Source organism: Hyperoodon ampullatus (genome assembly GCF_949752795.1).
Source record: "Hyperoodon ampullatus genome assembly, chromosome: 18".
Taxonomy (NCBI): Eukaryota; Metazoa; Chordata; class Mammalia; order Artiodactyla; family Ziphiidae; genus Hyperoodon; species Hyperoodon ampullatus.
In genome coordinates this window covers 53,413,805-53,428,849 of record NC_136931.1, presented here as the reverse complement: position 1 = coordinate 53,428,849, position 15,045 = coordinate 53,413,805, and positions in this window count along the sequence as shown.

Genomic DNA, 15,045 nt, shown 5'->3' with positions numbered 1-15,045 from the left:
ACTGGCGGGTAGGGAGGGATCCCAGGAACATGGGGCCCAGGTAGAGTCAGGTGGCAGGGTGGGAATTCTATTTTCGGGAGATGTCTATTGCCGAGTAGAGTAATATATACCCAGAGTATGTCTATAGCAAAGGGGGTTATGGGGGTGGGAGGGTGAACTGACAGAAGTCTCTATTTATTGGGGTGGGAAAAGGGGTCACATTGCTTTGGGGGAGCCATTAGGGTGTTTGGTTTGGGGTGTTTTTTAAGTTTATTATTTTATATCATCCAGAAATAAAAACACGTGCACTGAGGTGGAGTCTCGGGGTCTGTGTATATGGTGTGTCCATAGATTGTGTCTATAAGTGTATGTGTATGAGGTGTGTGTGTGGTGTGCATATATTACAGTGTTTGTGATGAGACACCATTATCAGGTCTTTATTCATCTTTAAGCTTGACAGAAACCAAGCTTTCTCTAACTTAGGCCAGAGGAGGACTCAATTGATCGACATGGCCAAACAAGGAAGGGCAGTTGTCCCCTCTGGCCTTCAGGGCCATCAAACCAAGGATTTGAGGGCAACCAAGGTACTCCATACCTTCTCTGACCTTCTGCAAGTCAGCATGTTTCTCTGGGACCAGCATTCTCCACACCATGGAAGGATGGCACCCAGCAGCTTGAGCCCCAAGTCCAAAAATCCCAGGGAAGGGCTATGATTGGCCCATCTACAGATCTATCAACGTGGCCTGTTGTTTGGCCTGCTGTGATTGGTTCCACTTGGGTGAAGGCCAACCCTGGACCAATGACTGTGGCCAGGAAGATGGAATCATGTAAAAACACGGAAGCCTCCACTTGAACCACGAGGTTGAAATAGGGCAAGGAAAGTTTTCAGAGAAGTGGGCTGATGACACTATTGATGTCTAGGAGATGGGGTATGAGGATTCTGGGTAGCAAGAGACAGAAACCTAACTTCATCCAGCAGAAACAATAAGAAGCAATTGCCAGGTCATGGAACTGGGTAGTCCAGGAGGGACCTAGCTAGATTCAGGGGGCTCAGATGTGATTGGGTTTTCCTTTTGGGGATTTCTCAGTGTAGTATCTGTAACTTTGAGCAAATTTTTAACTTTAACTTTGTATTGATGTATGTTACATGCAGAGAAGTACGCTCATCATAAATGTATAATCACAAACTGATCCCATCCATGCAGCCAGCTCCCAGATGAAGAAGTAGAACATCCCCAGGCCCCAGAAAGCGTCTTTGTGCCCCTTCCTAGTCATTGAGCGCCCCCGCCCGGCCCCCACCAGTAATTGCTATCCTACTCACACCATAAAACAGTTTTACCCATTTTTGTACTTTAAATCAGAGGTCAGCAGACTGTTTCCGGAAAGGGCCATATAGTAAATATTTTAGATTTTATGAACCACTCAGCCTCTGTCCCAGCTAACTCTGACATTGTTGTGTGAAAGCAGTCACAGCCAATGCAGGCATGAATGAGCTTGGCTGTGTTCAAATAAAACTATGGATACTGAAACTTGAGTTTCTCAACATTTTTGCGTGTCATGAAATACTATTTTGATTTTTTTGGAACCACTTAAAAATGTGAAAACCATCTTAGCTCATGAGCCATACAAAGACAGGCGGTAGATAGGGTTTGGTCCACAGTGGTAGTTTGCTCACCTTTGCTTAAAATAGATGGAATCATAGAGTATGAACTCTCGGATCTGGCTTCTCCCCTTGAGCGGGTTTCTTAAGCCTCTCAAGGCCTCAGTTTCCCAATGTATAAAATAGAAGTTAATAACAGCACCTGCCCCATAGGGGTGCTGTGAAAATGAGTTAAATAGACGCAAAAGCTTAGGACAGTGCTTGGCACATAGCAAGCTCTCTACAATGTTAGCTGATTATTTTTACACTGTTGAGAACACAGACGCTGTGGCTGCAGGCATTCTGCCAGGCCACATGGTAACAAAGCCAGAGAAAGTCTTTCTCTCATACCACTCAAGCCTCTCCAGGAGTAATCTGATTGGCTCACCTTGGATCATGTGACCAATCTCCATGGCCTAGGGAATGGAGTCATCTGATCGGCCAGGCCTGGGTCACGTGCTCATCTTTTTGCTTAGGAAGGGGTTAGTGTACCTGGGACTGACAGCACCACCTAAACCTCGCAGAATGGGTGGGGGAGTTCTCCCAAAGGAAGGGGGATGGGAAAACACTCAAGCAGGAGACGGAAGCTACCAGCAACCTCAGCATATTTATGTCAAGGTGGGTGACACCCTGGAGGGCAAGGTCACTAATGTTTCTGGGAGTTTGAAGACCCCTATTCCCAGTATCTATTGCTTCAGAACAAAGCATTCCAAAATTTAATGGCTTAAAACAACAACCATTTTGTTATCACTCATATTTTGGTGTTAGCCATTCACCCATGATGGAAGTTTGGGTTGTGTCCATCGTTTGCTATTGCACATAAGGCTGTGATAAACATTTATATACAAGTTTCTATTTGGACATATGTTTTCATTTCTCTTGGGTATATACCTAGGAGTAGAATTGCTGAGCCATATGGTAATTTTGTATTTAACTTTTTGAGGAACATGTGTGTGTGTGGTTTTAATTAAACAGTTTTGAAATAATTATAGACTCAGGGGAAGTTGCCAACATAGTACAGAGAGGTCCTCTATACCCTTCATCCAGTTTCCCCCAATGGTAACATCCTGTATAACTATAGCACAATACCAAACTTGGAAACTGACACTGGTGAATCTACAGACCTTATTCAGATTTCACATTATTACATGCCCTCCTGCTTGTGTGCATGCATGTATGTGTGTGTGTGTCTATGCAGTTTTATGACGTGTATAGATTTTTTCCAAGGGGGTTCCAGCAAAGGTTAGAAACTCCCTTTTGTTTCCAAAGTATTCCCAAAGTATACCTGCTGTCTGTATATATGTATGTTTGCTCTCTGGTCTTTAGCTAGTTAACAAACCCTAATAAGCTCAATGAGTTCTGCCATCTGGGCTGATCGTACCTCAGGTATGGGACTGTATTCTAAAGGAGACCTTAAATTAATGATAGGATACCTCCATTTTCAGTTTTGAAGTATTAGAGAAAACGCCAGAGAAACAGAACCAGTGGGATGTATATATTATAAGGAATTGGCTCATTCAATTATGGAAACTGACAAGTCCTAAGATCTGCTGGGTGAGTCGGAAGCTGGAGATCCAGGAGAGGCAAAGGTGCAGTTCTAGTCTGAAGGCCGGCAGACTCGAGACACAGAAAGAACCAATGTTTCAGTTTGAATCTAGAAGGTAGGAAAAAGCCAGTGTTCCCGCTCAAAGGCAGTGGAGCGGAAGATAATTTCTCTTACTCGGGGAAAGGTCAGCCTTTTTTGTTCCATGCAGGCCTTCAACTGATTGGGTGAGGCCCACCCACATTGGGGAGGGCAATCTGCTTTACTCAGTTTCCCGATTTAAATGTTCAGCTCATCCAGAGCACCCAGAATGTTTGATCAAATATCTGGGCACTTCATGGCCCAGTCAAGTTGGTGCATAAAATTAATCATTATAGGAATGATCATCAATTAAAACATAATAGGGCTTCCCTGGTGACGCAGTGGTTGAGAGTCCGCCTGCTGATGCAGGGGACACGGGTTCGTGCCCAGGTCCGGGAAGATCCCACATGCCGCGGAGCGGCTGGGCCCGTGAGCCATGGCCGCTGAGCCTGCGCGTCCGGAGCCTGTGCTCCGCAACGGGAGAGGCCACAACAGTGAGAAGCCTGCGTACCGCAAAAAAAAAAAAACCCAAAACCATAATAGGTCAGGGTTCTCAATGGGAGTCTCTAATAAACCTGCAAGAGGTACAGAAAGTTCCCCAATCGAGGTAAGACAATTGAGGTGTCCTTTCTTCTGTTGGGGCCAGAGAAGTGGCAGGATTCAGAGTGCTGCAGCAGTGAATAGAAGTAGGAGAGAGAGAGGGTAACAACTTCAGAAGAGGTTGACCGGCTGGCTGAAATCATTGTGTGCTCTTAGTCAGTAGTGATGTGCTGGATGAGGAATCATAAAGTCAAGTGGGGTGCCTAGAACTAGCCCAGCAGAAGCATCAAGTTTTGCAGCCCCAACTATTGCCTTAGGACAAGGAGGAGAAGTCTGCTCTTGTTAATGACTCTTTACTGCCTGGTATGATAACATTTCAGTATTTTTTTTTTTTTTTTTTTTTTTTGTAGTACTCGGGCCTCTCACTGTTGTGGCCTCTCCCGCTGTGGAGCACAGGCTCCGGACGCGCAGACTCAGCGGCCATGGGGCCCGCGGCATGTGGGATCTTCCTGGACGGAGGCACGAACCCGTGTCCCCTGCAAAGGCAGGCGGACTCTCAACCACTGCGCCACCAGGGAAGCCCCACATTTCAGTATTTTAACAACTGATACAGCCCTATCAGTGTGAACCAGCTGAATAATAACTGTGACTGTCCAGGAGTAGGGATTGAATTGTTCTGATTCCTTCATCTTTGGTAGGCAAGATAATTTATGGTGATGCTATCTAATTACCTCTCTCTCTCTCTCTCTCTCTCTCTCCTCTCTTCTCTCTCTCTCTTTCTTTTATGTTTGAAGCACTGACATTTCCCCCCACTATTCTCGAGTTTCAGTAGTTCTTACACTTGAAGGAGCAGTAGTAGAATCATCTGTAGGGTTTGTTATAATGAAAATGCACCTCCTCCCAATTCCCCATCCAGGGTTTCTAATTCAATCAGTCTGGGTGGGGCCCAAGAATTTGCATTTCCAAAGAGTTCCCAGATGCTCCAAGGACCACACTTTGAGAACCACTGCACTAATAGAACTATAATAAGGTAGCAAATCTATAGGATTTCTCTAGACAGAGCAATACATAAGAATTTTGCGGAACATTACACACTTGTGTTTCTTTTCCTTGTCTGAACTGTACAGATGTTCTCTTGGGATGGAAGAGATCCATCCCAAGAGCCTTGCAGTTTCAGAGTGACAGTTTATCAAGGCCATCAATTCCTAAGGGAAGAAAAAATTACTGCAGGAGAAACCTGCAAATCCCTCTTTGACCAGCAAGAAGGATTGTCCATGTGTTTCCAGGAACAGCTGCCTAAGCTATAACTCTCCAAATGTCAATATCCTTCAGAAGTGACAGCCCCCAGAGCCAAACATGAAATTCTAGGAAGGGGAGGATGTTCAATCATATCAAAGCGTTTCATCCCCTCCACATTTCTGGCCAAAGATCTCTATTAATATGACCAGAAGTCAATCATTCATTAATCAATTGCCCACGAGGATGAGGATTTTGGCTTTTAAGACTGTATTCTCAGGGCCTAGCTCAGTGTCTGGCATGCAGTAAATGCTCAACAAACACAAATGTTGATCAATCAATGAATGGATTCATTCAATATATGTAAGAAACATTTTACTCTAGGCCAGAGCCTGAGCTGGGCAGTGCTGGGCTGAGTGGTGACTGAGACAGCCCCAGCCCTGCCCTCAAGGGGCTCAGTCCAGTGGGGAAGGCAGACCCATCTTAGACAATGATGACCATGAGTGGGCAAAGGAAGGCCAAGTGGGTATCAGGGAGGGCTTCCTGGAGGGGACAACAGACCTGCCTATTGAAGGATGAGTAAGGAATGAACCAGGTAAAGTGAGGGGAGTGTTCCAAGTGGCAGTTCTGACAGCTCCCTCCTTCCTCCTATTCCCCCAACAAACTGTGACAAGGCCCCTTCTAGGCTCCAGCAGCCCCCTGGACCCTGTTCCAGCCTTGACCACTCTGAGGTATGACTGTCAGGGACAGATCTGTCTCCCCCTCACTGACTGCCAGCCCTGGGAGAGAAGGGCCAGGGCTGTTGTGGTCACTGCTGTGTCCCCAACACTGCCTAGCCCAGGGCCAGGTACAGAAGCAAGGGCTCAGGGAGTGTTTACTGAATGAATATGAGAGTGGTGTGTGTGGGTATGTGTGTGTGAAACAGTTGAAAGTGTGTTATATGAAGAGGATCAAAGTTCAAACTCCTCAACCCTAATTTCCCATCCCCAGGAAGTGGCATAACAGCAGTTAAAGACTGACTAGAGCTCCACTGCTGGGAGTCCAGCATTTCCACTTACTCATCTAGGCCCCATCTGTAAAATGGTGCCTCTGCATATGGTTGTTTTGAGGATTAAATGAGTTATTCACATAAAGTGCTTAGAATGGTACTTGGAATGTAGTAAGTGATCATTAAATGTTAGCTGTCCTTATTTTTCAATCATTTCTGATCCTTCCTTTTTTAAAAAATTTATTTTTGGCTGTGTTGGGTCTTCATTGCTGCGCGTGGGCTTTCTCTAGTTGCAGCGAGCAGGGGCTACTCTTCATTGCAGTGCACGGGCTTCTCACTGCAGTGGCTTCTCTTGTTGCAGAGCACAGGCTCTAGGCACGTGGGCTTCAGTAGTTGTGGCACGCGGCTCAGTAGTTGTAGCTCATGGGCTCTAGAGCGCCGGGTCAGTAGTTGTGGTGCACGGGCTTAGTTGCTCCACGGCTTGTGGGATCTTCCTTGTGACATTTCATGCCTCTGCACATGCTGTTCCCTCCCACTGGTACACCCTTTCAGAACTTGTCCACCCAGGGAACTCCTATTCAGCCAGCACAGTCCAGCAATCATATCACCCCTCCAGACCTCCAGGTTTCAGATCTATGGGATCAAAATCTCCTTTCCTGGGCTTCCCTGGTGGCGCAGTGGTTGAGAGTCCGCCTGACGATGCAGGGGACACGGGTTCGTGCCCCGGTCCGGGAAGATCCCACATGCCGTGGAGCGGCTGGGCCCGTGAGCCATGGCCGCTGAGCCTGCACGTCCGGAGCCTGTGCTCTGCAACGGGAGAGACCACAGCAGTGAGAGGCCCGCGTACCAGAAAAAAAAAAAAAAAAAAAAAAAAAAAGAAAAAAGTCTCCTTTCCTGTCGTCCTCCAGCTTTGACCCTTCCCTAATGTCCAAGTTCTGGGGAAGTAAGTGGTCCAGCGCTAAGCATCCCTTTCATTGGGTCTCTTGGTGCTCTGTCACCCCCTTGTGTCCAGCCTCAGACCTGCATGGAAAAATGTGCCTAGAAAGTTCTGGGAGAATAGTGCTGGTGATTCTCCACCGTGTACCCCAGGGTCACTCTCAGCCTTTCTCCTCCTGCTCTGGGCCCTGGGAGACTGCCCTGTGTGGGCTCCATCCATGGGAGTCCCTTGCCCTCTGCCTTCTGGTTGGTTTCTCCCCGTTACAGGCACTGACAGGAAATCTGAAGGTAAGTAGTGGGGGAGGGGTTGGAGTATTTATTTTCCGGGACCCTCCCTGCATCCCTGCAGTTCTGGCAGTGGCTGTGTTCCTCTACCTAGAGCTACAGCTCCTATGGGCTCCACTCCAAACTTTAGCTTTCTGCCTGAAGGGTGGTAATGGCTTGGTTCTGGCTCCAGCTGGTTCCCTGGCATCGCCCCATATTTTATGGGTTCTTTCACCCTACCAACCCCTCTAAACCTTCCCTTCATAAATGTTCTCACTTAAACTCTTTTGTTTTGACCGCACTACGCACGTGGCTTGTGGGGATCTTAGTTCCCCGACCAGGGACTGAACCTGGGCCCTCGGCAGTGAAAGCGCTGAGTCCTAACCACTGGACCGCCAGGGAATTTCCCCCCACTTAAACTCTTTGAATGGCTACCTGTTTCCTGCCAAGACACTAACTGAATCACATTATAAACTTAGGGTGAGCCCAGGAGAGAAGGGGACCCTCGTCCACCAGTGCACTCCAGAATTTCTCTTTAGGATGAGCTTGGGATGGCCAAGGGGCTGACAGGAGGGCTTGTCTTGAAGCTGATAAGATTTATATTGGGTTATTTGTGGGGAGGGGGCTACAGCCTTTGTGACACTTCCATTGGAGTGTCTCTGTCCCCTTGAAGGAGGGTGGAAGGAAAAAACTTTTATTCCTGTGTGTGTTGCAGGTCACTTGGGTCCTTGGTTAGCTCTCTCACTTTCTGTTCCCCTCCAGAGCCCTGAGAGGAAGGTGGTAATATGGTTCAGAGAGGTGAAGTCATTTGTCCAAGGCCACATGGTGAATGATTATAATAGCTACCTTAAACAAAACAGAAGTGTTTCATTACATTTCTGTGAAGTTCTGGAACAGACAACACTAATTTCCAGTTAAAAAAAAAAAAAAGAAAAAGAAAAACAGAAAGGCATGGAGTTGCCTCTGGGGGTGAAGTAGGGTGTGAGTATGCCCTGGAAAGGGGCAAAAAAACAATGTTCTCAGGTGATGGAAATGTTTATGTCTTAATTTGGGTGCTTAGTCACATGGGCGTATCTGTTTATCACCACTCGTTGTACTGCTCTCTTAAGGTCCAAGCATTTTAATTTTTATTTTCAAAATAAATAAAAAAGAATTTGCAAGCCCATTTTTGATTGCTACATCCCAGGTCGGTCCAAAGTGCTTTGCCCAAGAATGAATTCTCACGACCAATTTATGAAGGACGTGATGATAATAATCAGCAAATATTTTTGAAGCACTTACCATTCGTGTATTTACTCTCTGAAAATAACGTGTATGGGGCTTCCCTGGTGGCGCAGTGGTTGAGAGTCCGCCTGCCGATGCAGGGGACACGGGTTCGTGCCCCGGTCCGGGAAGATCCCACATGCCGCGGAGCGGCTGGGCGCGTGAGCCATGGCCGCTGAGCCTGCGCGTCCGGAGCCTGTGCTCCGCAACGGGAGAGACCACAGAAGTGAGAGGCCCGCGTACCAGAAAAAAAAAAAAAAAAAAAAAAAAGCCTATGGAACGCCTGTCTTGTAGTAAACTAACCAAACACAAAAATGACACCCCTCCTAGTGGGGAGGCAGATAATTAGGAAAAAAAAAAAAAAAAGTGAAATACGTAGAATGTTGGACGGTGACAAGTTCTATGGGGAAAAGCAAATAAAGCAGGAAGGGGATCATGGCGGGGGGGGGGGTCATGTTTTATAGACTTGATGGTATGACATCCCCATGACAAAGGGACTGTGAGAGACCACGTTATCAGAAGAGGAAACTGAGGCACAGAGAGGTCACCAGCCTAAGGCTCGCCAAGAGGCAGGGCTGGAGCTGGAAACCCCAGGATTCCTTCCAGGGCTGGCGCTGACCATGGGCATGGGGAACTAACAGACCCCTCGTTCTCAACCTTGGGGAAGGGGGCATGCAATGATCAGAAAGTTAATGACTTGGGACTGGGGTCTCCGAAAGGAGGAAATGGTTCCGCTCAGTGAGGGACCTCCCCTTCCCCCTCCGCACCCCCAGCTGAGGGCTTGATCTAGTTGGAGCGCGAGACTGGAGGCACGGTAACCAAAGGGGTTAATGAGGTGGGGGTCTCCAGGATGGGGATGTTGAAGGACTGGCGGGTATTCCAGAGGCAGGTGAGATTTCCCCAGGGCTGGAAGCCTTTAGCGGGGTGAAGGCTTAAAGGGGTTAAGGGGGAGCGACAAAGGAGGGGTTAATGGGGGCGGGCCCGGCCGGGCCGGGGCGGGGCCTCGGCTGGCGGCTCTGGCCCGGGGGCCAGTAGAAGTCGCCGCCGGGTTCCTGCGCCGCCGTGGAGCCCGGCTCCCCCTGCCGCGGAGAGAGGCGCCACCTGCCCCGTTCAGCCGTCACGCGCAGGTAGCCGCCGGTCCCTCCCCTGCCCGCGCCGGTCCTGCGGCCGCCGGGGACTGCTCGTCCCCGCGTCCGTCCGCTGCCTCAGTCTCCCGCGCCGTCTCCGTCCCCGCCCCTCTCTGGGGCTGGCTCTTCCCGGCGTCTCTGCGTCTGACTTTGTCTCTGGGTGTGTCTCCATCTCTCCGTCCGTCTCTGATGTTTCTCCGGATCTGCGGTCCCTCTCCCTCTGGGTGTGTCTCTCCTTCTCCATCTCCGGATGTCTCTGTCGATTTCTTTATCTCTGCCTCTCCGTCGCTCTCTCACTCTGTTTGCCTCCATCCCTGTGTCTTGATGAACTCAGTTTCTGTGGATCTCTCTGCTTCCATCTCCCCGTCTCCCCGTCTCTGGGCATCTCTTTGCCTTTTCCCTTCCTGTCTCTGTCTCTCGGTATTCCTTTGTCTCTGTCTTTCTGTATCTTAGACCTGGTTCTGGCAACTTCACCCCGTCATCAGCTCATTCCAAATCCTCGCAAACTCCACCTTTCACCTGGGCTGAGGTGCTGCTTGGGAGTGGGGTAAGGGGCAGTAGGGTAGCCACCCGGGGCAGGTGGACTCTGAGTGCCCCTGTGACCCCGCCTCCCCCTTAACAGTCACCCCACTGCTCTGGAGGTCGCACCCACCCCACCCTCCAATTTCAGGAATTCCTGGCTGGGGGGTAAACTTCCTCCCCCACTTCCTCCCTTCCAGGATTTGGCTGGGTCACCCGTTAACTCCTTCCTGCCTTGGCTTCATCGCCCCCTCCTTGAGCTGGACACCCCCCACCTCCAAGCACGCTGAAGGAGAGCTCTGGAATTTCGGTTGTGGGACGTGTGTTGTGTACTCAGGCGGGACGTGCGCTGGGGGAGTTTCTTGCGGGCACAGATGGAGTTGATGGGGGCCACATCCCCACCGCCCCCCACCAGGGCCCATCACCAGCCCCACTCTTTCTGAACTCACCAAGGGCCCCTCACAACCCTGTCTCTGTGGTTGAGCTTGACTTCAGGTTTGGGGTGAGGATGGGGAGGTTTTCCTTTCTGGTGGTGGGGCATCCAGTAGTAGAAAATGAGAGAGACTGATGGGGGAGGGGCTCCAGAACTCTGGGAATCATAGAATCAAGAAGTCTTGCATGTGACGTCTTCGAATGAAAGGACCCAAGTAAGTGAGAATGATCAGAGAGGAGGACCAGGAATGCTCAAACCTTCAAATTAAAGGTCCTTAGGATATTTGAATCCTTCAATCCAAAAAGCTTGGTGTTGGAATCTTGGCAGTTTTCAGTGTTCGCACACAGCCGAGAGCTTGAAAGTGCTTGCAGAGCCAGCTAGACCAAGCCCCCCATTTTACAGATGGGGAAACTGAGACGCAAGAGCAGAAGTCCCCACAATGAGCCAGTTTCAGGCTAAGGTTGGGACTCCAGTTCCACTGAAGCCCCAATCCAAAGATCTGGCTTCTTTTGCTGCCACTAAGTCGGATTCCTGTGGGGCAGGAGGTCTTCATAGGGAGGAGGGAAGAATGCCAAGGTGAGTGTGAATGGCTGGAACCCAGGAGGGAGCCTTTTAGAGGCAGAGGAGAGAAGATATTTCTAAAACCATGGTGTTGGAGAAGGAGAGGGGACAAGAGTTGGTTTGGGTGAAAGGGGTGGAGTTTCAGAGAAGGAGGGAAGAGAGGGGAAGGCGGGGTAGTGCAGAGATTAACTCCCGCCTGATTCTGTCTCCTGACCCTCCCCACGAAGCCCACTGCTCCCGCAGGACAGGGCCTATAATTTGGTTTGTGTCTAGACAAATAATAACTCAGCCGGTGTGAGCGAGCAGGGAGGGACGTGGCAAGGCTCCCTGGGAGGCAGCCTGGGCTCCTAATGTCCCCCCCAGGGGGGTGAGAATTTAGGGACCAAGTGAATGTGGTGACTACCCCTCCCCCATTGAATCCTTAGTATCTTAGAATTCTGCATAATCTTAGAACCTTAGGCTGCTAGAATGTTTAAAAAAAAAACGGATTAGATAGGGAGGAAAAAGGAAGTGAGGTTTACGGTATGTAGAGTATGTTCCCATTTCTGTAAAAAAGAAAAGGGAAATACATTTTCGTGTTTGCTGGGCAAAGATAGTAATCGGTGAGAGCTAATAATAGATTCTGAAAGTTATAGAATGTTAAAAAAAATCGTAGAGCGTTCTAACAATAGAACTTGAGAATCTTGGAATGTGAGACGCTGGGATATTGGAAACTTAGAAGGAGAAGGGCATGGAAAGCCACCATGATAATAATAATAGAATGGAAGAAAGGTAAAGCTCTAGAATGTTATAATAATAGAACAGTAAACCAGGAACTGGACTAACAATAGAACCTGAGGATTCGAGAACCTTGCGATCTAGAACATCAGAGGGGTAGAGTCGAGGACTCTGGTATCCCTTTTGGACGGTGTGGGGGTGTGTGGGGGGATGGGGACCCCTTCGGTAGAAATGGGGAAACTGAGGCCCAGCGGAGCGGTCACGGTGGCCGGACTGTCCCCCGGTTTCCGCCGGCCAGCCGCCAGGACACCAGGTGGGGAGCGAGGCTTGGTGATCACATTTCGTCCCCTAATGAGCAGACCGGAGCTGGCTGGTCCCCCGGGGCTGTCAGGGGAGCAGGAACCCTCAGAGGAGGGAAGTGGGGGTTGAGAGAGGCGACCTGGAGGCTTCTAGGACAAGACTGGTGAGTGAGGGGCTGTGGGGCTCTATTACCTCTCCATCTTGTCCTTTCACCACCCCCCGCCCGCAGTCCTTCAGCCTTGCTGGACTTAGAGGTGGCTGCCAGGGCCCAGGGACTTATCTGGCTTGAGCAGCTGAGGTGCAAAGTGGGGGCAGTGGTCTGACAGTCCTTCCTGTCTCCCCACTATCGTTCCACATTCTCAGCTTATCTCTCTTCCCTGCCCCTCTGGGAGGGGCCAGCAGGGACCACGAGGGAGGCCTGTGGGACTGGGGAGCTTCTTGTGGGCACTGTGAGATTTGGAGGTTGACCTCCCACACACAAAGCCTGAGTAAGGGAGGCAATTTAGATCCCAGCCCAACAGGGTCTTGGCTCCAGGGGGCTGGGCAAGGGAGTCAGGTGATGGAGGGGCACCCAAGACGCTGAGGTCACTTGCTTTCGTGTGGTGAGAGTCCGTGGATCTTTCAGCAGATTCTTTTTTTTTTTTTAATATTTATTTATTTATTTATTTGGTTGCATGGGGTGTTAGTTGCAGCAGGCGGGCTCCTTAGTTACAGCTTGCTGGCTCCTTAGTTGTGGCATGCAAACTCTTAGTTGTGGCATGCATGTGGGATCGAGTTCCCCGACCAGGGATCGAACCTGGGCCCCCTGTGTTGGGAATGCAGAGTCTTATCCGCTGCGCCACCAGGGAAGTCCCTCAGCAGATTCTTAACGGGGGCTGAGAACCCCGGAAAAACTTGAGAAAAATTACGGGAATGCAGGGGGTGAAGAGAGAAAGCATTCAGGTAAGGGGAAGCTTTTTAGTTAAGAATGACAGATCTGTGCAGTCTTGACACACCATGTGACTTAGACAACTGCTTTGTGGCTCTAGGCCTCAGTTTCCCCATCTGTATCAGGCAGGGGTCAGAAATAGCCTCGCGCCCCTGTATGTTGTGGCATATAGGCCTGTTGCACTGTGGAGTTCTAAGAGTCTGCCATTCAGCGCTGTCTTTCGGGGGTTTGGTGGTGGGCAGATCTCAGGTGGGGGAGAAGAGAGGGTTGAATGCCCCTCCCCCATGCCCAGCATCCCCCAAGAAGCAGATGGGTTGAGGAGGAGGGATGGGAGGGGGGAGGGGGAGGCAGCCACCTGGTTCCCCCTCGAGGAAATTAGCAATGGGAAGTGTATTTCCTTTGGCTGCAGGAAATCAGCCTCATGCCTGTGTACCCACCCCAGCCTCAGCTGAACCCAGGGGTTCTTGAGGGGGAGGGGCAAAGGGAACTCCCAGCTCTCAGTGCCTCCTCCCATTATGAACTGGTTCATTCTTGTGTCAGCTCCCCAGTGCCTGTGGAATAGTAATAATTGTTCAAATACTGCACAATTTATAGATGATATCACCTCTACCGAGGATTTTCTTTTCTTCAATTAATTTTGTTTTTTATTGAAGTAGAGTTGATTAACAATATTGTGCCAATCTCTGCTCTACAGCAAAGGGACTCAGTTATACACATATAGACATTCTTTTTTTTAAATATTGTTTTCCATTATGGTTTATCCCAGGATATTGAATGTATCCATAGTTCCCTGTGAATAATAAATTCGGAGATGTTTCATCCTCTTCAGTTTTCTGGAAGAGTTTGTATAGAATTGATATTTTCTTTTTTTCTTCTTTTTTTTTTTTTTGGCCCAGCCGCGCAGCATGCAGGATCCTAGGCACAGGGTCAAACCTGGGCCCCCTGCAGTGGAAGCGCAGAGTCTTAAGCACTGGACTGCCAGGGAAGTCCCAAGGATTTTCATATCTGGGATGTGACTAGTATAAAAGTTGTGCCCACCCCCCCTTTCTATAGAAGGGGAAACTGAGGCTCCTGAAGAAGTAATTCCTTCAGTGTTACAGGAGGAAGGAGAGACCCAGGGCAGACAGAGGGGAGAGAGGTGTTTGGGTTTTTGTTTTGTTTTGTTTTGTTTTTTAATATAAATTTATTTACTTATTTATTTTTGGCTGCGTTGGGTCTTCGTTGCTGCGTGCGGGCTTTCTCTAGTTGCGTTGAGCGGGGGCTGCTCTTTGTTGGGGAGCACGGGCTCTAGGCGTGCGGGCTCAGTAGTTGTGGCTCGCGGGCTCTAGAGCTCAGGCTCAGTAGTTGTGGCGCACGGGCTTAGTTGCTCTGCGGCATGTGGGATCCTCCCGACCCAGGGCTCGAACCCGTGTCCCCTGCATTGGCAGGCGGATTCCTAACCACTGAGGCAGGGAAGTCCAGAACAAAGGTTTTGACGCTGGAAAGAAGGTCCAGCCTCGAGGCTGCTGAGGTGGGGGAGGGGAGGTGGGCAAGAAAGTCAGCTAGGCTGCCCAGGCTGGTCAGGCAGTGCCTTGTCACCTGGGGTGAGGATTTGGGATTTCACCCCAAGTCCACTGGGAAGCTATTGGAGAGTTTCAAGCAGAGAAGTAACAAGAGCCGATTTACATGTTAGAGAGAACTCTCTGGCTGCCACGTGGGAAGTGAGCTGAGGGAAGTCAGAGTGGCAGCCAGGAAAGCCGTGAGCAGGCTACTGCAAAGTCCAAGCCAGTGGTGATGGCTGAGCAGAGCGGGCAGCAGCAGGGGTTTTAGAGACATGCATGGATTCAGGATTTAGTGTGGAGGTAGGGAGAGCCAAGTGGCCTTTCCCATGAGAAGATGCTCAGGCATCTGGGAGGTTTCCATGTACCTGCTGTGTACCTTTGGGCTCATCCCTTCCCCTCTCTGGGCCTTGGTTTCCTCATCTGTCCAATCGACTCAACCAGTGGTTTTCA